Source organism: Oncorhynchus clarkii, chromosome 17 (assembly GCF_045791955.1).
Source record: "Oncorhynchus clarkii lewisi isolate Uvic-CL-2024 chromosome 17, UVic_Ocla_1.0, whole genome shotgun sequence".
NCBI classification, from domain to species: Eukaryota; Metazoa; Chordata; class Actinopteri; order Salmoniformes; family Salmonidae; genus Oncorhynchus; species Oncorhynchus clarkii.
Window position 1 is genome coordinate 66,197,563 of NC_092163.1, and position 25,282 is coordinate 66,222,844.

At 41.0% G+C, this 25,282-nt stretch overlaps 1 pseudogene; it reads right to left on the reverse strand.

The window, feature by feature from the left end:
• LOC139369486 (protein SHQ1 homolog) overlaps positions 1–23,677 on the reverse strand; it is a 45,447-nt pseudogene extending 21,770 nt beyond the window's left edge.
• Between the last annotated feature and the right edge of the window lie 1,605 nt (positions 23,678–25,282).

Here is a 25,282-nt window from a genome sequence, read left to right on the forward strand (position 1 = left end):
AGTGGTCACAGAGGGCATCATCTAGTCTAGACTCACCTGACTGGAAGATCCGAGCTGCATCCTGCATGGCTGCAGAGACCAGGGCAAAGTGCCTGTAAAGCGGGTAACAACACCCTCCTCCCGAATGCCACCAGGACCTTCTGCAATGAGCTGTACGTCTGAAAGAAAACAAACAAAAAAGACATGCTGCATTTTCATCATGGCCAGAAACTAGACATTCAAAAAGGGACTTCATCTTAAAAAAAGTTTGGCTCAGCAGCGTCTTGCTTTCCTCCTTCCCTCCAGCACTAAGCAGGCTTGCCCACTCCTAATTGCAGTCTTTGGTAAACTAACGACTTCCCTTTTATAGAGGGGGAAATAGGCAAGGAACTCTTAAACACCTTCTGCAGCCGCAGCCTTTAATTGTTGGTGGTCCTTAATAACTTTTTCAGCTCAAGGCTTTTTCTGAATCGGTGGACAAAAGAGCTGAGAGAGAACCCTCTGCTTTCCTTTTTTATTCATCCTCTCTGGCTTGTTAAGACTGCGCTCAGAGAGAGACTGTCTCCTTGCATGTCATCAGGGCTCATCCCCTCTCCCTTGGGGCTGTTTAGCAGCCTGGCTGTAAATAAGACTCAGCTGCACACCAACCACCAACCCTGTATGAATGGTTACGAGGCTTGTTAACAGCTACGCCAACCCTGTCTGAATGGTTAGGAGGTTGGTTAACCCTTTACGCTCGTAGGAATTGGCCTATATGGACAGGGATAAACTGAAATGTTTCTTACAGAATAAATATGAAATGCATAACCATGGTAGCAATTCAAAGAGAACAGTTTGGAGATAATGGGGAAATTGTGAGGACACAACAGTTCACCTGCCACAGATTGAATCCAAAAGATAACACTTGATTATCACTTGACTTTACATTTATTGTAATTTGCCATATTTGTTGATAACAAAATCTGAAAATACTCTGGATACATTCAGTAACATGATAAGACTATTCCTGAAGAATGTGGAGTAGGTGCAACATAAGATAACAAAAATTACAACGTTTAAGTGAGAGGTCTAACAAGTGGCCACACACCTCTTCAAAGTGTGCACAGTTCCTAAGCAATTCCAATGTACTTTGATGACTCAAAGAAATCTTCAACTATAAAGTACTTTTTTGAGCTCTCTTAGCTGTGCCGTTGAGGAACTAGAACAAGCACACTTTTAGTTGCTTAGTTTGGAACACAACCCTGCATCCCCGCCATCACACGATTAGTGTTGTTGTTTCCAAAAACGGTCCATTATTAATCGCAATCTGGGTCAAGGGGGCATGCTTTTAAAGCTTGTTCTATTGCCAGCATGACTGGCTAAGTAATACAATTTTACAGTGTTAAGCTTTCACAAGGTAATTCAGAGAAACATATAGTAATTTTGTTGAGCATAGAAAAGAGTCATGAAGTTGACGGAAATAGGCTACACCAATGGTCTGCAATCTTTTCCATTTGGAGTGTCAAGTTATTGTACAAATTCTACTGATCTGCGTGCCAGTTGTTATTTTCATATGCACATTTTCGTGGAACAGATTAATTTCATGTATAATAAAGTCATCATATCTACAAAATCAATGTCATGTGGTTAATCAAAATTCTATCTACATGAAAATGTTACAAATCTAAAAGTAACTTCTATTGCCTTTGGCAAAATGTAAAAATTGCCTACATAGCGGCAACAAATAAAAACCTTGCAACCCGCCAGTAGAAAATGTATTGATTAAAATAAATATCATATAAATCACATAGGCTACGCATGGCCTGTCTGCAAAGAACTTGAAACAATGTATCAACTATTAACTTAGTCTGGATGAAGCTTGTGCTAGCAAACTTGCAACATTGTCTAAAATATTCTGGGCCCTCAGAGTTTCCTGTGCCAGTGAGCTCCTGACAGACAGACACAGCTGTAAGCTATTTGCGCAAGGGATAAGAAGTAATCAAATAGGCCTTTTTTATGACGTTTCCACCGGATCAGAGCATGACCTTTTTTTCCCCCCTTCCCTGCTTAGTGGACTATTGTCATTCTCAATGGATGTAAAAACAGATTTAGTTTACTTGCTGTTTGAGGCGAACGCAAAACTACTTTCAGAGGTTATACAGTGATGGAGAGTTAAGACAATCAGAAATGTACCAGATCCACAGATGGCCACATTTACAGTGCCTTGCGAAAGTATTCGGCCCCCTTGAACTTTGCGACCGTTTGCCACATTTCAGGCTTCAAACATAAAGATATAAAACTGTATTTTTTGTGAAGAATCAACAACAAGTGGGACACAATCATGAAGTGGAACGACATTTATTGGATATTTCAAACTTTTTTAACAAATCAAAAACTGAAAAATTGGGCGTGCAAAATTATTCAGCCCCCTTACGTTAATACTTTGTAGCGCCACCTTTTGCTGCGATTACAGCTGTAAGTCACTTGGGGTATGTCACTATCAGTTTTGCACATCGAGAGACTGAATTTTTTTCCCATTCCTCCTTGCAAAACAGCTCAAGCTCAGTGAGGTTGGATGGAGAGCATTTGTGAACAGCAGTTTTCAGTTCTTTCCACAGATTCTCGATTGGATTCAGGTCTGGACTTTGACTTGGCCATTCTAACACCTGGATATGTTTATTTTTGAACCATTCCATTGTAGATTTTGCTTTATGTTTTGGATCATTGTCTTGTTGGAAGACAAATCTCCGTCCCAGTCTCAGGTCTTTTGCAGACTCCATCAGGTTTTCTTCCAGAATGGTCCTGTATTTGGCTCCATCCATCTTCCCATCAATTTTAACCATCTTCCCTGTCCCTGCTGAAGAAAAGCAGGCCCAAACCATGATGCTGCCACCACCATGTTTGACAGTGGTGATGGTGTGTTCAGGGTGATGAGCTGTGTTGCTTTTACGCCAAACATAACGTTTTGCATTGTTGCCAAAAAGTTCAATTTTGGTTTCATCTGACCAGAGCACCTTCTTCCACATGTTTGGTGTGTCTCCCAGGTGGCTTGTGGCAAACTTTAAACGACACTTTTTATGGATATCTTTAAGAAATGGCTTTCTTCTTGCCACTCTTCCATAAAGGCCAGATTTGTGCAATATACGACTGATTGTTGTCCTATAGACAGAGTCTCCCACCTCAGCTGTAGATCTCTGCAGTTCATCCAGAGTGATCATGGGCCTCTTGGCTGCATCTCTGATCAGTCTTCTCCTTGTATGAGCTGAAAGTTTAGAGGGACGGCCAGGTCTTGGTAGATTTGCAGTGGTCTGATACTCCTTCCATTTCAATATTATCGCTTGCACAGGGCTCCTTGGGATGTTTAAAGCTTGGGAAATCTTTTTGTATCCAAATCCGGCTTTAAACTTCTTCACAACAGTATCTCGGACCTGCCTGGTGTGTTCCTTGTTCTTCATGATGCTCTCTGCGCTTTTGACGGACCTCTGAGACTATCACAGTGCAGGTGCATTTATACGGAGACTTGATTACACACAGGTGGATTGTATTTATCATCATTAGTTATATAGGTCAACATTGGATCATTCAGAGATCCTCACTGAACTTCTGGAGAGAGTTTGCTGCACTGAAAGTAAAGGGGCTGAATAATTTTGCACGCCCAATTTTTCAGTTTTTGATTTGTTAAAAAAGTTTGAAATATCCAATAAATGTCGTTCCACTTCATGATTGTGTCCCACTTGTTGTTGATTCTTCACAAAAAATACAGTTTTATATCTTTATGTTTGAAGCCTGAAATGTGGCAAAAGGTCGCAAAGTTCAAGGGGGCCGAATACTTTCGCAAGGCACTGTATAAGCCTACATTTGCGCAAGATTGACAGGAGCTCTCTAAACAAACAATATGATTAAACGGAATGAAATTAACCAAAACTTCTCACTAGTACAGGCTAGGTTGTGCGCTCTGCAAAACATGTTCACTCGTACAACAAGAACAGTAAGACTGTAATAATAATAATATATTGAATGCATTAACAGAAATCACCGTAACCAAACAAACATTGTAGATGATAAATTATGGTAATTAACGATAAATGTCCTTACTACTGGTGATACTGGTGTGTCATCTTCATGGTCTCCGCAATGGATTAGTCTACTCAGACAGGCATGAATCAGACGTGTCTCATGTGCCATAACCTTTTTTTAAATTATATATTTGCCACTGCTGGATCAAAAACTTTTGGTCGACCAACAGCCTAACAACCAACCAAACAATCAACCAGTCGACTAAATGGGGTCAGGCCTAAAACAGTTACTAGAGGGTACAAGATACACTGAGTATACAAAACATTAAGAACACCTGCTCTTTTCAGGTGATAGACTGACCAGGTGAATCCAGGTGAAAGCTATGATTCCTTATTGATGTAACTTGTTAAATTTACTTCAAATCAGTGTAATTGAAGGGGGGGAAACAGGTTAAATAATTATAAATATTTTTAAGCCTTGAGACAATGGAGACATTGTGATTTTGTGTCATTCAGAGTGTGAATGGGCAAGACAAAAGTTTTAAGTGTCTTTGAACAAGGTATGGTAGTAGGTGCCAGGCACACTGGTTTGTGTCAAGAACAGCAACGCTGTTGGGTTTTTCATGCTCAACAGTTTCCCATGTGTATCAAGAACGGTCCACTACCCAAAGGACATCCAGCCAACACAATTGTGGGAAGCATTGGTGTCAACATGAACCAGTACCCTCTTGAACACTTGACACCTTGTAGAGACCATTCCTCAACGAATTCAGGCTGTTCTGAGGGCAAAAGGGAGTTCAACTCAATATTAGGGAAGGTGTTCCTAATGTTTGCTATACTCAGTTTATGTTTTGAACTGGCTACCTAGTTAGTCTGTTCTCGATCATATTTTATAGGCTAAGCATACCTGCTGCTGCAATGTCTGACTGTCTCTCCTTGAGCAACAGCTGTCTCGCACACATGAAGGTGATGCGCGCAAACACAGACGTGCTAAAGTGTCATTCCAATCCTGGCTGATATGTAGATTTGTATTTGATTGATCAAATATTTAAAAACTGAAATTACATTAACAGAAATTATTACATTAATTTCCATTACTTTTCAGACTATATCATTTCCCAAACTTTTTCCAGGCCTGGAAAACACAAATTTTAAAATTCCATTACTTTTCCAGGACTTTCATAACCGTACAAACCCTACAGGAGGGGTTGTGACAACTTCTTGTCGTGCGATACTCAATTTCAGAGCGGCTGTCAGTCAAAACCCATACAGCGCTGTGAAGCACGGAGCCAGAGCTACGAGTGTAAAGGGTTAACAGCTCCACCAACCCTGTCTGTCTGGTTAAGAGGCTGGTTAACAGCTAGCAGATGGAGGGAGGGGTGAAAGAGAGAAGGGTGAGAGTTAGACAGGGGAAGAGAGGACGAGAATAAAAGGGAAAGACAAAAAAGGGAAACAGTGAAAGATTGAGAGAAATGGAGAAAAGAGAGATATAGAAAGGGAGGGGATAGTTAAATACATAGAGAAAGGGAAGAGCGAGAGAGCGATACTAAGGGAGGGGATAGTTAAATAGAGAGACGGGAAAAGATACTTAGTAAAGTAGAGGAATAGAGAGAGAGAATGAGGATGAGAGAGTGAGTGAGTGACAGAGCGGCTGAGAGACAGAGTGGATGAGCGACAGAGCGGATGAAAGATGGGGTCCCGTCAGTCTCTCCCAGGCAGACAGCTCTACTGACGAGGGCTTTCAGGCAGCTGCAGGATGTCATTAGATTACCACTTCCTCCATTATCACCATTATGGCCAAACTGCTATCTCTCAGGCGTCCGATTACCAGCCCTCACTGTCAGGATCACAGGGAAAGGTTTAAGATGAGCCGCACACTCTCGTCCTTCTTCATCCTCTGGTGCCTTCACACAAATGCCATCGATCAGGGAGCAGACAGCCACCTCGCACCCCACTCGTCTGTTTTCCAGTAGGGAAAAAACACCTGGGCTTGTTCACAGCCCCGGGGCACACCCTAATACTCCAATTGTACCTACACTCTGATGCACGCAAGCCACACATGCACACAGGTCTAAGAGGAACCAATCTGTCGTCATAGCTTTAACCTGGCCGCCTCTTCTTCTCCTAAAACAATGCTACCAGTGTACCAGTAGGAGATGACAATCAGTGGATATATACAGTGCCTTCGGAAAGTACTCAGACCCCTTGACTTATTTCACATTTTGTTACGTTATATATTACATTATTATTATTATTATTACATTATGTTACGGTATATATATTCTAAAATGGATTTAAAAAAAATGTAAACTCAGCAATCTACACACAATGCCCCATAATGACAACCCGAAAACAGGTTTTTAGACATTTTAGCAAATGTATCAACAAAAAAACACTGATATACCTTATTTACATAATTCTTCAGGCTAGGGTCTATTTTTCTCCACTTCCTGTCTGACTGACGTGCCCAAAGTAAACTGACTGTTACTCAGGCCCAGAAGCCAGGATAGAAAACACTTTGAAGTTTTTAGAAATGTTAAAACAATGTATGAGACTATAACACAATTGATATGGTAGGAGAAAATCCAAAGAAAAACCAACCGTGCCCATGCTCTTACAATGGAAAGCTATGGGGCATTTGCAATTCCAGCTCCCAGATTGCAATTCCTACGGCTTCCACCTGATGTCAACAGTCTTTGTTCAAGGTTTCAAGCTTGTTTCTTCCCAAACGAGGAAGAAGTTTTAGTACTGGGAGTCAGAGTTGGAAAGCAGTCTGTGCATGCGCGACGAAGAGGACACACCTGCTAATTTTACTTTCCTATTGAACATACTTCTTTCCGTATTAAATATTATAGTTTAATGACATTTTAGGGTACCTGATTAGATAGAAACGTATTTTGACTTGTTTTAAGAAAGTTTAACGGTAGCTTTTTTGGATTCCTTTCTTTGCACGTTGAACGAGTGGATTACTCAAATCGATGGCGCCAACTAAACATACTTTTTGGGATATAAAGAAGGATTTTATCTAACAAAATGACCATGCATGTTGTCACTGGATTGCAAATCAGAGGAAGATTTTCAAAAAGTAAGTGAATATTTAATCGCTATTTGTGATTTTATGAAGCCTGTGCTGGTTGAAAAATATTTTGATGTGGGGCGCCATCCTCAAACAATCGCATGGCATGCTTTCGCTGTAAAGACTATTGTAAATCGGACAATGCAGTTAGATTAAAAATAATTTAACTTAAGACACTTGTATGTACCTAGATATCCATAATTTTTATGATTATTTATTTGAATTTTGCACCCTCCAATTTCACCAGAAGTTGTCTCAGACCCTTTTCTATGAGACTTGAAATTGAGCTCAGGTGCATCCTGTTTCCATTGATCATCCTTGAGATGTTTCTACAACTTGATTGGGGTGCACCTATTGTAAATTCAATTGATTGGACATGATTTGGAAAAGACACACCTGTCTATATAAGGTCCAACAGTTAACAGTGCATGTCAGAGCAAAAAACAAGCCATGAGGTCGAAGGATTTGTCCGTAGAGCTCCAAAGCAGGATTGTGTCAAGGCACAGATCTGGGAAAGGGTACTAAAACATTTCTGCAGCATTTAAGGTTCCCAAGAACACAATGGCCTACATCATTCTTAAATAGAAGAAGTTTTGAACCACCAAGACACTTCCTAGAGCTGGCGGCTGGCCAAACTGAGCAATCGGGGGAGAAGGGCCTTGGTCAGGGAGGTGAGCAAGAACCCAATGGTCACTCTGACAGAGCTCCAGAGCTCCTCTGTGGAGATGGGAGAACCTTCCAGAAGGACAACCATCTCTGCAGCACTCCACCAATCAGGTCTTTATGGTAGAGTGGCCAGATGGAAGACACTCCTTAGTAAAAGGCACATGACAGCCCACTTGGAGTTCGCCAAAAGGCACCTAAAGACTCTCAGACCATGAGAAACAAGATTCTCTGGTCTGATGAAACCAAGATTGAACTCTTTGGCCTGAATGCCAAGCATCACATCTGGAGGCAACCTGGCACCATCCCTAAGCTGAAGCATGGTGGTGGCAGCATCATGCTGTGGGGATGTTTTTCAGTGGCAGGGACTGGGAGACTAGTCAGGATCGAGGCAAAGATGAATGGAGCAAAGTACAGAGAGATCCTTGATGAAAACCTGCTCCAGAGCGCTCAGGACCTCAGACTGGAGCAAAGATTCACATTCAAACAGGACAACGACCCTAAGTACATAGCCAAGACAATGCAGGTGTGGCTTTGGGACAAGTCTCTGAATGTCCCTTTGCAGAGTTCATTCTTCCAAGGTAATGTACAGAACAGAGGCGTTTATCCCACTTATACCACAGTTGCCAAAGAAAACCATATGAAATCACAAATTTACAGGTAGAAATACTTTTTTGTTTGTTGATATTTTCATTTTTATAAGCAAATTCATACTTTCTCATCTTTCGGTTGCTAGAGACACAACCCAGTCGTTCGTTTCGATTATGTCTCTGCAAAAACAAATCAATGCTAGTTAGCTAAGTTTTTCCTTGTTGGACTTGCATTTACAATGTATCCAATTTCAGTTTGTGCAGTTGTTGGTTTAGCTTTCTGTAACTTTGTAGCAGGTACGGTCTGCATGTGTAGGCGCATATTATTGCAAGGTGTCCCGATATCTTTTCCAACTGTCCCATTATCTGGTTTTAATGTCCATTCTAGAATGCCCTTATAGCCAATCAGAAACAAGTATTAAACAATGCTGTGGTATAATCAATGATAATTACAGACTGCCCCCCTAATACTTACCTCAAGCCAGCAGAGTGCCACTGAGTTTTCCAATGGTCCACGGTGATTCAACACCTTGAGAGATCAGAGGTCAATATCTACACAGACTTCAGAGAATCAAGGTGTCAAACACACAACATGGGTCTACAACACGCGAGGACGCTATGATACCAAGAAGACACTCTCACACACTCTTAAACAATCAGTCTCCAGTGTACATTATAGATACTTTATTTTAGATGAACACGATCTCTGGAAAAGTATACTTTGTTCCAGAATCTCTATGGAGTAGCCATAACACCCCAGATGTTAATAGAACATTCATAGATGACTTCACAGGTAGCTGTCTAAAGTATGTGTTCATAGCAGTACTATGAATTACAGCTCTGGGTCTGACCGAATTATGTACAGTACCAGTCAAAAGTTTGGACACACCTACTCATTCAAGGGTTTTTCCTTCTTTATTTTTTAACTATTTTCTACATCGTATAATAATAGTGAAGACATCAAAACTATGAAATAACACATATGGAATCATGTTGTAACCAAAAAAGTACTAAACAAATCAAAATATATTTTAGATTCTTCAAAGTAGCCGCCATCATATATTTTGATACATTGAATGTTAATATTGTGAACCTATGTTATACATTTTTTACCTCCCGTTTCCTCCTGCCCCTATATATAGGACCTTCTACCCCCACCTGTGCTATGGATGCCTGATGAAGACCTAAGGGGCGAAACATTATGTCATGACGTGGCCCTCTTTGGGTATAGCGAGTGCCTTCCCCCGCTCTCCCTCTTACACCCAGGTTCTGTTATCTCAGGTCGTAAATTCCTGGAGGAGACTCCCTCATGCAGTATAGAGAGAGGGTTCACAGTAGAACTAAGGAACTTTTTCTACCTCACAGAACTTGAGAACTGATCAATATCCATGTTTTGGAGAATGTGTAAACGGTTGGTGGAGAATCCAGCTATGACCGGTCCATTTTGTCTAATGTTTGTGACCTCATGAGAGACAATACAGCCACATTACCATAACTCTGTTTATACAAGAGTCTCCGTTATGAGATTTGCATCTAATTATTGTATAAAATGAATAAGTAAAGATTATACTATTTGTGAAATTATGTAATGTGATTTTAAACTTTAATGAAAAGAGAATCCAATTCCCTTTCAAATTTAACTAAGTCATTGGCCCGCCCCATGGGGCAGCCCTTTTTTGCTGTTCCGAATATAAACACCACCTGGAGAAGCCCACTGCAGTCCAAGCATACCTCAATTACTGAGAGGGCCAAGGTTTGAGTAGAGACCATGCATTCCTCGGTTGTTGAATTCCTAACCAAACCACGTGGAACATTGGCTACATTGGTGGAAATGGTTAAACTCTGAGACTATCGATACAGACAGAATAAGAGCAAATCTTCGATACTAATTACTAGTCTGCAGCTAGAATTTATGAATGCCAAGACCGACAACCGCCGAAACAACTATTCTATAAGAACATTTCTGAATAGGACTCTGAAGTATCCATTCTAACAACTAAAGACTTCATGCGAGAGAGAGAGAAGTTCAGATGAACTTTCCAACAGAAAGACGGACGATTCCAACAGAGATCATGACGACACACTGATTGTAAATATATATATTGATTGCAATTATTCCTGAATGAGTGAGCGTTCATGTGCAAAGGATTAGCATTTCAATTATTATAATTATCAACCGTGTAGTGTCTTTTGTCTTTCGCGCCCTTCTCAGTCCCTTTGTCTACCAAGCGTCATATCGGTTTAGCCCACTAGGGCACATCCCCTATTATTTCCTTGTAACCATATCTACTTTGTTTGTTTTTTTATGCATTTCTGTGATTATTTAGTTAGTAAATAAATGATTAAGACAATTGATGTATGGATGACTCATAGTGAAGGCTGGGTTCGTGCAGATAACCAACCATTCACAACGTTTGGAATGAGACTAACGTGAGGTAAAGAATAATTCATTACTTTGAAGACTAATTGATCAGATATTAAAATATCTGAAAAGTTATATTAGGAAAATTATAACTTTGTAATCTGAAGATTTTCCTTGGTGCCCTGACTTCCGAGTTAATTACATTTACATGATTAGTTTAATCACTTAATAATAATTACAGAGAATTGATTTGATAAAATAACAGTCTTCACTTTAATGATGCCAAATACACGACAGTTATTATAAATAAATATCACCTTGGAGCTTGAGCAGCAGTGTGCAGAATTTCCTTTCTGTTTTCCTAACTAGACAATCTCTCATAGTAGACCTTTACTCTCTTACATCTACCTCCATCTGTGCCGCAAAGGACTGTAGTAGGGGTTAGTGACATTAAGACAACATTGAGCTCTCAAGATCCCTACAGGATATTGGTGTAAGCCCATGTTAAAGCTTTGACATGGTGGAGGATGTAGAGATTTGCCACTCAAGTCCAACTGCAATGTGACGATCTCTTGTCGGTCGTTGACTCACATTGTGCTCTACCTCTGTAGTGCGCACTTCGTAGCAGTAGGCTAGGATGATGTCCAACAGGCAGAGCCACACCTGGACACAGGCCTTCTTGTCCAGGAAGTAGGAATAGTTGGTGAACTTCCTCAGTTGCTCTTTCTCATCATCAGTGAAGGACACTGCTTTCCAAAACAGCAGTCCACACGTACACTCACTGGGTTTTACACAGGCCTAATCATCATGACCTGTTTTACAAATGCATTCATTTGGAAGCCCATGTCCTGTAGTGTGGGAGGAGAACACTACTATGTTGTCAGTTCATTTGGAAAGAATCAAGTCCCTAATGAGTTTCTTCCTCAGTAACTGATCAAGATACCCTTCAACCCAAATTATATTGGTAAAGTTTTATCTGCAACTTTCAGTGCTGAAAACCAAGCTGAAAATCAAGAACAGATTCAAGTCAGCACTTTCTCTGCAGCTTATGGAACAGCTGAAAGCAATCCATTTGCCTGTTGAGTGGGGTGCATGTGGGGAGGGGGGACAGCCCCTATGCTGAGCCCCTGATGTGAGAGGGGCGCTGGGTGTGTGGGCTAGCGCACAGGCACGCAGAGACCCACACACCGCAGCAGCAGTTTCAAATGATACTCTTGGCTGCACTGGGCTCTTGGCTCCGCTGGGAACTGGATTCCTGCTGCATTACGTCAGGGCTTAGATCCCTGCAGACGGTACCGGAGTCCCTCGCCAGTGCAGCTGCAGCATCCCAGCCTGGCCAAGCAGAGCACACACACCTCCCCCCACCACACCTCCCCTACCGCCCGGGAGATCAGCCAGGACCCTGGGGAGAAACTCAGTGCCCCACTGGCCCACATCCAGCTGTCTGCCTCAGTGTAGAAAACAAACACTGACCTGGTCCATTTAAATGATCAGGGAAAAGGATAGGCCTGCTGGCAAACAGGTTCCTTTGTCTATTTATTAGAACAGCATTAATACAGTCCAGCATTTATCAAGATCATTCAGTGATATCTAGCCTAAGACTTAAGAGGGCATCAGCGGCTATAACTCCTGTGTTTTCCCCAAATGTAACTGAACTAAAGAGTTACGTATTTAAAACAGGATGAATGTGGGATTACTGCTGACCATTAAACTGTCAAATCACAAGCTAACTAGTCCTACATAATGCAGCCGCAGCGCTCCATCCATCCAAGAGACATGTCCCATTAGATCTTCCATCCAATTGTATCCAATCTCCACGGGACTCACTAATCTCAACTTTGATCCTAGCCAATCAAGAGTGAGGGGGGCGGGAGGGTGGGGTAAGATGAATAGAAATGAATTTGTGACATAGTTCCTCCAGTCTTCTGAGCAGTCTGCCCCATAGCATGGTCCTAGCCCAAAGTCCTGATGGTGTCAGCGACATGGAGTAAATATGCCTCTGCTAATTTTGCAGGCTGGAAATGACCTCATGTACAACTCTACTAGAGGTCGACCGATTATGATTTTTCAACGCTGATACCGATTATTGGAGGACCCAAAAAAAAGCAGATACCGATTAATCTGACAATTTTTTAAAATGTATTTGCAATAATGACAATTACAACAATACTGAATGAACCACTTTTCTTTTACCTTAATATAATACATCAATAAAATCAATTTAGCCTCAAATAAATAATGAAACATGTTCAATTTGGTTTAAATAATGCAAAAACAAAGTGTTGGAGAAGAAAGTAAAAGTGTAAAAAAGCTAACGTTTAAGTTCCTTGCTCAGAACATGAGAACATTTGAAAGCTGGTGGTTCCTTTTAACATGAGTCTTCAATATTCCCACGTAAGAAGTTTTAGGTTGTAGTTACTATAGGACTATTTCTCTCTATACCATTTGTATTTCATATACCTTTGACTATTAGATGTTCTTATAGGCACTTTAGTATTGCCAGTGTAACAGTATAGCTTCCGTCCCTCTCCTCGCCCCTACCTGGGCTCGAACCAGGAACACATCGACAACAGCCACCCTCGAAGCATCGTTACCCATCACTCCACAAAAGCAGCGGCCCTTGCAGAGCAAGGGGAACAACTACTCCAAGTCTCACAACGAGTGACGTCACCGATTGAAACACTATTAGCGTGCACCCCGCTAACTAGCTAGCCATTTCACATCGGTTACACCAGCCTAATCTCCGGAGTTGATAGGCTTGAAGTCATAAACAGCTCAATGCTTGAAGCATTGCGAAGAGCTGCTGGCAAATGCACAAAAGTGCTGTTTGAATGAATGCTTACGAGCCTGCTGCCTACCATCGCTCAGTCAGACTGCTCTATCAAATATCAAACCATAGACTTAATTATAACATAATAACACACAGAAATACGAGCCTTTGGTCATTGATATGGTCGAGTCCGGAAACTATAATTTCGAAAACAAATAGTTTATTCTTTCAGTGAATTACGGAACCGTTCCATATTTTATCTAACGGGTGGCATCCCTAAGTCTAAATATTGCTGTTACATTGTACAACTTTCAATGTTATGTCATAATTATGTACAATTCTGGCAAATTAATTACGGTCTTGGTTAGAAATAAATGGACTTCACACAGTTCGCAACGAGCCAGGCGGCCCAAACTGCCGCATATACCCTGACTGCTTGCACGGAACGCAAGAGAAGTGACACAATTTCCCTAATTATAAGAAATTCATGTTAGCAGGCAATATTAACTAAATATGCAGGTTTAAAAATATACTTGTGTATTGATTTTAAAGAAAGGAATTGATGTTTATGGTTAGGTTTGGTGCAACGACAGTGCTAAATCATCACCCGTTTGGCAAAGTAGGCTGTGATTCGATGAGAAATTAACAGGCACCGCATCGATTATATGCAACGCAGGACACGCAGATAAACTAGTAATATCAACCATGTGTAGTTAACTAGTGATTATGTTAAGATTGATTGTTTTTTATAAGATACGTTTAATGCTACCTAGCAACTTACCTTAGCTTCTTGCTGCCCTCGCGTAACAGGTAGTCAGCCTGCCATGCAGGCTCCTCGTGAAGTGCAATGTAAGGTGGTTAGAGCGTTGGACTAGTAATCGGAAGGTTGCAAAAACAAATCCCCAAGCTGACAAGGTAAAAATCTGTTGTTCTGCCCCTGAACAAGGCAGTTAACCCACCGTTCCTAGGCCTTCATTGAAAATAAGAATGTGTTCTTAACTGACTTGCCTAATTAAATAAAGGTGTAAAAAACAAAAACTTGATATCGGCCCTAATTAATCGTCCATTCCGATTAATCGGTCGACCTCTAAACTCTACATCACTGAGGAGCTTCTGACGTATGACTTTGGTAGTTCAGAATAATGTGGAGCACACAGGGTCAACAGAAAATTTAATAAAGCTTCTGTCGATTGCCTTATATTCAAACATTATGCCTTGAAATGTAACTGAAAACGCAATTGTTTGAGATTTTCATTTTCTGCAGTGAACCTGCGAGTCAATGCAATGAATATAGTGATGAAACACTAAACCAGCCATAAGAAGTGCTGCAGGTCGAGACAGGGCTGTCATGTCCGATCAGCCCTGGCCACTCAGGTCATTTGGACACAGTGGACAGCTGTGGCCTGTCAGTGCTCTGGCCTCGACACAGGGAGGGGGCACACAGGCCCAGGGTGGGGGTTTCAACTTCATTAGCACTAGTCTCTACACCCATCTGTCAGCTGACATATACAGGTAACAGTCTCATTACTCAAATGAGGCCTTCAAAGTATAATGAAAACAGGTGCTTCACACAGGTGTGGTTCCTGAGTTAATTAAGCAATTAACATCCCATCATGCTTAGTGTCATGTGCAAAAAATTATTTTGGGCATTATTTTGGCTACCATGGCTATGCCCCAATAGGATGACAATGCCTCCATCCACAGGGCAGGAGTGGTCCCTGAATGGTTTGATGAGCATGAAAACAATGTAAACCATATGCCATGGCTGTCTCAGTCACCAGATCTCAACCCAACTGAACACATTTGGGAGATTCTGGAGATTCGCCTGAGACAGCGTTTCCCACCACAATCAACAAATGATGGAATTTCTCATGGAAGAATGGTGTCACATTCTTCCAATAGAGTTCCAGACTTGTAGAATCTATGCCAAGGTGCATCGAAGCTGTTCTGGCTCGTTGTGGCCCAACGCCCTATTAAGATACTATGTTGGTGCTTCCTTTATTTTGGCAGTTACCTGTATATCTTTGTCTTAGGGGAGGTGAGGGAGGGAGAAAAAGCTGAAGAAGGTCAACATGTGAAAGCATAAGAATTTAGCCTTCCCACATGACATGTAATCAAACATTTAAAATCATAAGCATGCTATCAAGATTTTACTGCAAACAGCAACATTTGCTGACCAACACTCTACTCGACAGGCAGGGGAAGGCTGAGTGCTCTATCTCAGAATGCAGAATGAGAAGAGGGAGTCCACAGAGCTGCAGGGAAATGTAATGTTCTTTAGAGGGCTGGATTCCTCCTGCTTGCCTGCCGCTAATGGGCTGTGTATCAGTGCTGCGTAGCATTGACTGACGGCTGTTGGTCATTATGTGATCTCTCCAGAGCTAGGCAGACAAGGATCCTGGCATTCTCAACCCAACGCACCCTACTGTCATAATGCTATCTGTTTTTATCGAAATCCTTTCCCGAGTGTACAGTACGACATCCTGCACTAACATAAGCTGTGGCTACTGGCCATGTGTTTGTTGAGGCGGTGGGAGCAGAGGAATTAGTAGGCTGTTAGGAGAGCTGGATGGCACAACTGAATTGTCTCACAGTGGAGCAGTGAGCAGGCTCCATACACCCTTATCGCTCTCATCTGAGAAAGAAGAGAAAACAAACAAACATGGGGGCCTAGCCAGCCAGCCAGCCCTGGATCACACCTTTTAAATGACTCATCGATTTCATATGTCATGGACTGACAGAGAAAGAATAAAGAGAAAGAGGATTTGTGGGGGAGTGAGGCAATGGCAATATATACTATTTGCCAGATTCCCACTCGACCTATGTCACAACTCTCCTTCCCTGGCAATAGATCCGAGTCTGGATAGGGGGGAGGCTGGGAAGAAAAGGGCAATTGTGTTGAAATATAAATTTTAAGGAAAGGTCTAACAGTTGAGTACTGAAACGAGGATCTATTCTAGACAGAATACATTCTATAAACAAAGGCAACCAAATGAACCAATACAACAGGGAAACATCTCCAAATTACATTTAAAGAACCAACTCTGTAGTCTTAATGTCAACCTCATCATCAATCCAGTGAAATGTTATCACCTACTGCGAAACCACAACCTCACAACTGACAGTACCCAGAAAAACAATTAGGAATACTGAATATACAATGTTTAGTACTAATTACGTATACATTAACATACTTTTTCAAGTCAAGTTCCTTCTTTGTTGTCTGTATTTCTACACCACCTGCTGGTGGGAATCTTACTTTGTCTGAGCTGAGCTACAACTATAGGTTACTACATTAATTACAGCATACCACAGATATAAGATCAAATGAATGTAAAGTGTTAGCATCTGATTTACATGTAGTGCTTTTTGAGGAGAGAGAAAGGATGAGCTCACCTGCCTCTCCCTGCAGAATGGAGTCTGGGCTCAGACCAGACCACCACGGGCAGAACTTCAGCTGACCCTGGATCATTTAGTCTTCAAACAGGTCAGCACTACAGAGACAAACAGGTCGGCACTACAGAGACAAACGGGTCGGTGTCATGACAGATTATAATGTAATAAAACGTATATAATCCGTGCAGTAGTTAAATGTCATAGAATTACTAAATTATGGGGTACTATTCTTTGGATAACTCACAGGTAGGTAATGGTCATGGCAGAATATGGACGTCTCGGCGTCTAGCCTTTCCCGTCTCCTCTCTGATGCTGTGGTCCTATCTGGGTTTCGGACATCACTCAACTCCTCCTGATTGGACAATCCTCCATCAGATTTTCACATGCTGTACTTGATGTAATGTTTTCCTGCTTATACGATCAGGAAGAACTCCTGGCCTTTCTTATGTGAACTATAACAATCACATTCTAAACCTGCTAGCAGTGATTCCAAAAGAAACCATTCCACTACTAATTTCTAGTCATTGTCTTCAATAATAAAAAAAGTATTATTTAAAAAATATATATAATAATTATTGGCCCATCCACCTCTTCAGAGGACAAAAGTAACTTTGTTTTACATTTTTGTTTTTTTACAGTTATTTTGTTACATATACATTATTCATAAAAGCCAATGACCTTACCTGCAGTCCAGTGAACACTCCGGACCTCTGATTCCCAAAGCCATACTTCTGCAGTTTATTCAGTTGCTCCTTCAAGGTCTCCATGTCCACCTGCTGCTCAACCTGCCAGTCAAACCCATCTTCATCATCCTCTTCCTCACCTTTCAGACTCCCACTGCACACCTCTGTAATGTAAAACATCAATGTCTTCGGGAGAAACCAAACCATTCAGCCAAATGGTATTACTAAAATCACCAATGACTAAATCCAGTGAGGTTTTCTCTTCTCAGTCCTTACTCAAGCAGTTTCATTGGGCTTCATTTAAACAACAATAAGGCTTCCAACCACATACTGCTAAATTAATCGAATCTAACAGTATCATCAACCAGGGCACAGTTTTTAGAAAGTTATCGATCTGGATTTCGCCTATTGCATAAGATTAAATGCATAGAATTAGAATGAATAAAACAGGGGTCCCCATTCAAGTCAATGATTAGTCCATTCTATTTAATCTATTTCTATGCCTTTAATCCTATCCGATAGAAGAAATTCAGATAGATACCTTATGAAAAACTCAAGATACCCAGGTCTTCCAACAGAGGCTTGGGTGAGCGGGAGCCGTTGGGACCCAGGAGACTGGTCAGCATCTGGAGCCCTTCAAAGTGCTCCCCTGCAGTCTCCTTGAGGACGCACAGGGTAAGAAGACCTGAGACATATCACAGAGAGAACATCAGGGAGCAGTTGAAACAAGTGGCACCAATAGATTGTTTAGCTGTTCAGGGTGTATAGATGTAGACAATGTGGAAGCAAATGGGATAGAATTGTCTTCCTCTAAACTGTCCTGAAGCATCAGATAATTTTTGTTAATCAATTAGATATGGCTCCTTACATGTACAGTAAATGTTAATGATAAATGCATGATTGAATCTCTGCAGAACAGACACCTATTCAGTCTAAAGTAGAGGTGTAGTTCTCTAAAAAGAGCAATTAAAAAAAGAGAGAGACTACACAATCTATAAAATATGTGACCATTCCTTCACGTCTAGCCAAGGAGATCATTTGTAACATTTTAAAGAACTTATAAAACTTTCAACACGGAGTATTTATCTTAAAAATGCTTTATGCTAGTTGGCTAATTGCCATGGCTGTGTGCCCCTAAAGAAGCATCTTAATGATTTCTAATTGCGAGTGCAAACTGGGATACCCATTAGAGAAGGTTTATTAGCAGCAGTTAGTGGCTTATTTAGACAGTTTGTCAAACAGCGCATCGCTGATCGAGGGCCAATGAGGTGTAAATGTACAAAAGGCTAACGCTCCACCAACCCAACGTAATTAAGAGATCATTGGAAATGAAACTCATTAAAGAGAGACAGAAGTGTTCCATACCTAACTGATAAAATTGCTTTGCCACTTACACTAGTAACAAATACTTTGAATCAAAGTAGCCTCACGAGCTGGTAAATAAAATAAATACATTAATTAAAAAAAAGGCCAAGTCTCACTAAGTAGGCATTCATTATTACATCACTGACAGCTCAAATTGCCCTTCACATCTAATAGTACAGCCAGCGATTAAGCCTGGGTGACTGAATGACTTTAGTAATACTTAAAGAGCACCAGAGATCAATCCCACTGACTGCTATCAGCACCATGACTCCGGGTCCTGCTAGAGTACCTCTGACTAGCTGTAGTACTAACCGCACACTGTGGAGTCTAGTGAGAAAAGAGAACATCCTCCTAATCACCAGTAAAGCAGATCTGATTACTAGGAGGTCAAACGCACTGACCGAGATAGGGTCCCATTGCTTTTGAATGATTTCTAGTTTTTCCCCTATATTCAATTAGCAGCTAAAATTGTTTCCGATACTCCAAAAAATATAATCATATATATATATATATATATATATATATATATATACACACACACACACACACACACACACACACACACACACACACACACACACACACACACACACACACACACACACACACTGCATTCGGAAAGTATTCAGACTCCTTGATATTTTCCGCATTTTGTTAGGTTACAGCCTTATTCTAAAAAGAAAATAAATTGAATCCTCATCTATACACAATACCCCAAAATAAAAACAGATATACCTTATTTCCATAAGTATTCAGACCCTTTGCTATGAGACTTGAGCTCAGGTGCATCCTGTTTCCATTGATCATCCGTGAGATGTTTCTACAACCTGATTGGAGTCCACCTTGTGGTAAATTCAATTGATTGAACATGATTTGGAAAAGCACACACCTGTCTATATAAGGTCCCACAGTTGACAGTGCATGTCAGAGCAAAAACCAAGCAAAGAAGTTTGATGGAATTGTCTGTAGAGCTCTGACACAGGATTGTGTCACGGCACAGATCTGGGGAAGGGTACCAAAACATTTCTGCAGCATTGAAGGTCCCCAAGAACACAGTGGCCTCCATCATTCTTAAATGGAAGACGCTTGGAACCACCAAAACTCTTCCTTGAGCTGGAAGCCCGGCCAAACTGAGCAATCGGAGGAGAAGGGCCTTGGTCAAGAGGTGACCAAGAATCCAATGGTCACTCTGACAAAGCTCCAGAGTTCCTCTTTGGTGATAGGAGAAAATTCCAGAGGGACAACCATCTCTGCAGCACTCCACAAATCAAGCCTTTATGGTAGAATGGCCAGACGGGAGCCACTCCTCAGTAAAAGGCACATGACAGCCCGCTTAGAGTTTGCCAAAAAGCACCTAAAGGACTCTCAGAAACCAATATTGAACTCTTTGAACTGAATGCCAAGCATCACATCTGGAGGAAACCGGGCACCATCCCTACGGCAAAGCATGTTGGTGGCAGCATCATGCTGTGGGGATGTTTTTCATTGGCAGGGACTAGGAGACTAGTCAGGATCGAGGCAAAGATGAATGGCGCAAAGTACAGAGAGATCCTTGATGAAAACCTGCTCCAGTGGACTCAGGACCTCAGACTGGGGCAAAGGTTCACCTTCCAACAGGACAACGACCCTAAGCACACAGCCAAGACAGCGCAGGAGTGTCTACGGAACAAGTCTTTGAATGTCCTTGAGTGGCCCAGCCAGAGCCCGGACTTGAACCCAATCGAAGTCTCTGGAGAGACCTGAAAATAGCTGTACAGCGAAGCTCCCCATCCAATCTGACAAAGCTTGAGAGGATCTGCAGAGAAGAATGGGACAAACTCCCCGAATACAGGTGTGCCAAGCTTGTAGCGTCATACCCAAGAAGATTTGAGGCAGTAATTGCTGCCAAAGGTGCTTCAACAAAGTACTGAGTAAAGAGTATACGTAAATGTGTTATGTCCGTTTTTTTATTTTGTACATTTGCACCAAAACATTTTTTTGCTTTGATATTATAGGGTATGTAGATTGAGGGGGAAAAAAACATTTTATTCATTTTAGAAAAAGTCAAGGGGTCTGAATAATTTCTGAAGGCACTGTGTATGTACATAAAGTACCAGTCAAGTTTGGACACACCTACTCATTCAAATCAAATCAAAATCAAATCAAATGTATTTATATAGCCCTTCGTACATCAGCTGATATTTCAAAGTGCTGTACAGAAACCCAGCCATTCAAGTTTGATTTTTTATTTGAACTATTTTCTACATTGTAGAATAATACTGAAGACATCAAAACTATGTAATAACACATATGAAATCATGTAGCAACCAAAAGTGTTAAACAAATCAAAATATATTTTATATTCTTCAAAGTAGCCACCCTTTGCCTTGGTGACAGCTTTGCACAATTTGCATTCTCTCAACCAGCTTCATGAGGTAGTCACCTGGAATGCTTTTCCAACAGTCTGGAAGGAGTTCCCACATATGCTGAGCACTTGTTGGCTGCTTTTCCTTCACTCTGCGGTCCAACTCATCCCAAACCATCTCAATTGGTTGGGGGATTATGGAGGCTAAGTCATCTGATGCAGCACTCCCTCACTCTCCTTCTTGGTAAAATAGCCCTTACACAGCCTGGAGGTGTGTTGGGTCATTGTCCTGTTGAAAAACAAATGATAGTCCCACTAAGCGCAAAACAGATGGGATGGCGTATCACTGCAGAATGCTGTTTATTTAGAATTCAAGTGTGCCTTGAATTCTAAATAAATCACAGGCATTGTCTCCAGCAAAGCATCCCCACACCATCACACCTCCTTCTTCATGCTTCACAGTGGGAACCACACATGCAGAGATAATCTGTTCACCTACTCTGCGTCTCACAAAGACAATGGCGGTTGGAACCAAAAATATCAAATTTGGACTCATCCGACCAAAGGACAGATTTCCACCGGTCTAATGTCCATTGCTCATGTTTCTTTGCCCAAGCAAGTCTCTTCTTCTTATTGGTGTCCTTTAGTAGTGGTTTCTTTACAGTAATTCAACCATGAAGGCCTGATTTTCGTAGTCTCCTCTGAACAGTTGATGTTGAGATGTGTCTGTTACTTGGGGTGGCAGGTAGCCTAGTTAGAGCGTTGGACTTGTAACCGAAAGGTTGCAAGATCGAATCCCCGAGCTGACAAGGTAAAAATCTGTCATTCCGCCCCTGAGCAAGGCAGTTAACCCACTGTTCCTAGGGTGTCATTGAAAATAAGAATCTGCTCTTAACTGACTTGCCTAGTTAAATAAAGGTATTCAATTTGATAAATGTGAAGCACTTATTTGGGCACACTGGTAACTCTAATGAACTTATCCTCTGCAGCAGAGGTAACTCTGGATTTTCCTTTCCTGTGGGGGTTCTCATGAGAGCCAGTTTCATCATAACGCTCAATGGTTTTTGCGATTGCACTTGAAGAAACTTTCAAAGTTCTTTAAATTTTCCGGATTGACTGACTTTCGTGTCTTAAAGTAACGATGGACTGTCGTCTGTCTTTGCTTATTTGAGCTGTTCTTGCCATAATATGGACTTGGTCTTTTACCAAATAGTCTTTAACCAAATAGGGCTATCATCTGTGTACCAACCCCACCTTGTCACAACACAACCAATTGGCTCAAACTATGCCACAAATTAACAAGGCACACCTGTTAATTGAAATGCAGTCCATGAAGCTGGTTGAGAGAATGCCAAGAGTTTGCAAAGCTGTCATCAAGGCAAAGGGAGGCTACTTTGAAGAATCTCAAATATAAAATATATTTGGATTTGTTTAACATTTTTTTGGTTACTTCAAGATTCCATAAGTGCTATTTCATAGTTTTGATGTCTTCACTATTATTCTACAATGTATAAAATAGTAAAAAATAAAGAATTGTTCCATCTTTCAAGAATCCCTGAGCTCTAAAACAGCAACATTTTCTCTCAGCCTCATGGTAAAATTTGTAGAAATGCATGAGATTAGCTATTAAACTGCTAATCTGACGGATTAAACCAAAACTCCGGACACATCTTTAGAGCCGACATGGAAATGAATAACATAGAAAATATTAAGAAAATTCCAAAAACAAACGTTCCCTTGTAAAATTCCCCTAAATGTACATTTTAAGCTCAAATAATGCAAAAAATAAATACTACTTTAAAAATCAAGTTTCTCTAGCGGACAAGGACTGTCCCGACTTTCAAGAATCCCTGAGCTAATTTCCTGCTATTCTACACTATTTTCCTCAAGTCTGAGATAACGTTTAGCAGTTTTAAAGCTAAGTTCCTGTAATTCAAAAAAAAAAAAATCATGGCTTGTGATTTGTATTTTTTATTTTATGGCTTTTGCGAAAATTTCCAGAATTCCATGAACAAAACAAATATATTTTAGAAACATTACCTTTATAAATGTCAAAGGAGGCTTTTTCCCTCCCATCCTCCAATATTGTTTCCAGGTAAGGTCAGTCTTGATAAGAGATTAAAATGTTAGAAATCTGATATTAGAACTAAACATGAACGTAGCCTATCAGCATTTTGACACACTTACAGCATATCATGGTGCATTTACTTACTATATACAGTGGACCTAATACTTTTTGTTTTTTTAATCCTTGAAGTAAGTGACTTCAATACTGGCAGCACATAACTTTAACTGATGGTCAGTCACTCACCTGAGAAAGTAAGGCTCGGTGGAGAATTTGAAATCATCTCCATTGATGTAAAGATCGAACTCTGATGTTCTACTGTAGAGCACATGGAGGTTTAGGATAAGGAAAGCTGGGTCCTGGCTTAACTCAAATGCTGGAGTCATCATAATGAGCAGAACACCCGCAGGTATATGGATCTACAGAAGTCTGAGAGAGCTGTAGAAACAGTAGGGGAATTAAATTAGCACACAAGATATTATACACATTTCACAATGTTTAGCACTGCTTGACATCATACTACTCTTGTCCTGTGGCCACTTATTTCTTCTTATATCCTGGAATTGGGGACTCACAGAGCTTCAATACTTTTGTACCAGCAACCAGTTACACACGCCAGGGTCTGGTTATCCTTATCATTTATTTTAAAATGTTCACGGCTTTAGCCACAGGATGCGCACCTCTCTGTATCTGGTTCTCCCTCTTAGTGGGTGTTGTCATTGTTTATTGGAAATGTTCATGTTTGTGTTATAGCCTATTGTGTAGTGTGTTAAGTATTAATTATGTGAAATGTGAATTTGTGCTATTGCTAATGAATAATTTACCTGTTTAAAAAGTGGAAATAGTTTATGCCAGGTTAGGGCAGGTCTATTTGGATGCCTGTGCTCCTCATTCTACGTCTTGGAATCTGACAGCTGCTTGTCAAAGTAAATAAATCACAGCTCTTTTTTATTCTATTGACACTGGCTGTTTTTACACAGGCAGCCCAATTCACGTCAGTTTTTTGTTATGCCTTTTTTTACTCTAGTTATTTTGGCTAAGTAGCTAAGTTTATTATTTTGTAATCAACTTTGTCAAGTATCACCATCTGTATATTTTGTAAATAATCTTTGGCTCCAGTCATCACCTGCACTATCATACCTATTTTTGCACCTGAGCCGCCTAAATAGGCTGCCGGGTCCTCTTTAACAGTCACTACTGGGCTGGAACAAAACCTGTGCTCCAGGCCTATGAATCCACAAGACCACGTTTGAAAAATGGCAAACAACTCCACCGTGTGGTCGGTTTTGTAGCAGAGTGTGATGTGATGTTTACGTTCCACGTGCCAATGAGCCCCTCAGTTGCCTACAATTACCGTAGGTTAAATTACCTAACGTTACAAAGAACTGTTACAGTAGCACCCTGCTAAATATTTCAAATACATTTCAAATGAATGGCCAAAGACTGATTTAAATTGTGTAGAGGTAAGATTACAAGTATATTTGCGACTGAGTACGCTAGCTGCCTAGCCTAACGTTATGTTTATTAAAACTGATGCTAGCTAACTAAGTTAGCCATTTGAATTTCTGTCCAGATAAAATAAAAACCTGTTAACGTTACTCAAACAATAGCTATGTAGGCGGTTTACATGTATTAACAATTCAGTCACTTGCGGTAATTTCGTGTTCTTTTTTTAAGAAATTAAGCTTATGTCAGAATCCGAGAGTGAAATACTACACTCGTCTCTACTTAACATGTAGGCTCAGCATTCCGGTGTTGTGCCGAAAAGCTCACCCCTGCCAGAATCCGCCCGCCCTTATTGTGAACGCGCACGCACTCAAATCTTCGTTGATGCGACTTGCTTGAACGCGCACGCACTCAATTCTTCATTGCTGCGACTTGCTTGCTAATTGAGATTGCTGATCATGTTCGGCTACGTTCCATTTTATTTTTATGTCGGTTTGATAGCGGGGGAGGCACTAGCGATGTCTGAAGTTTTCGGTTTGGCTATGTGT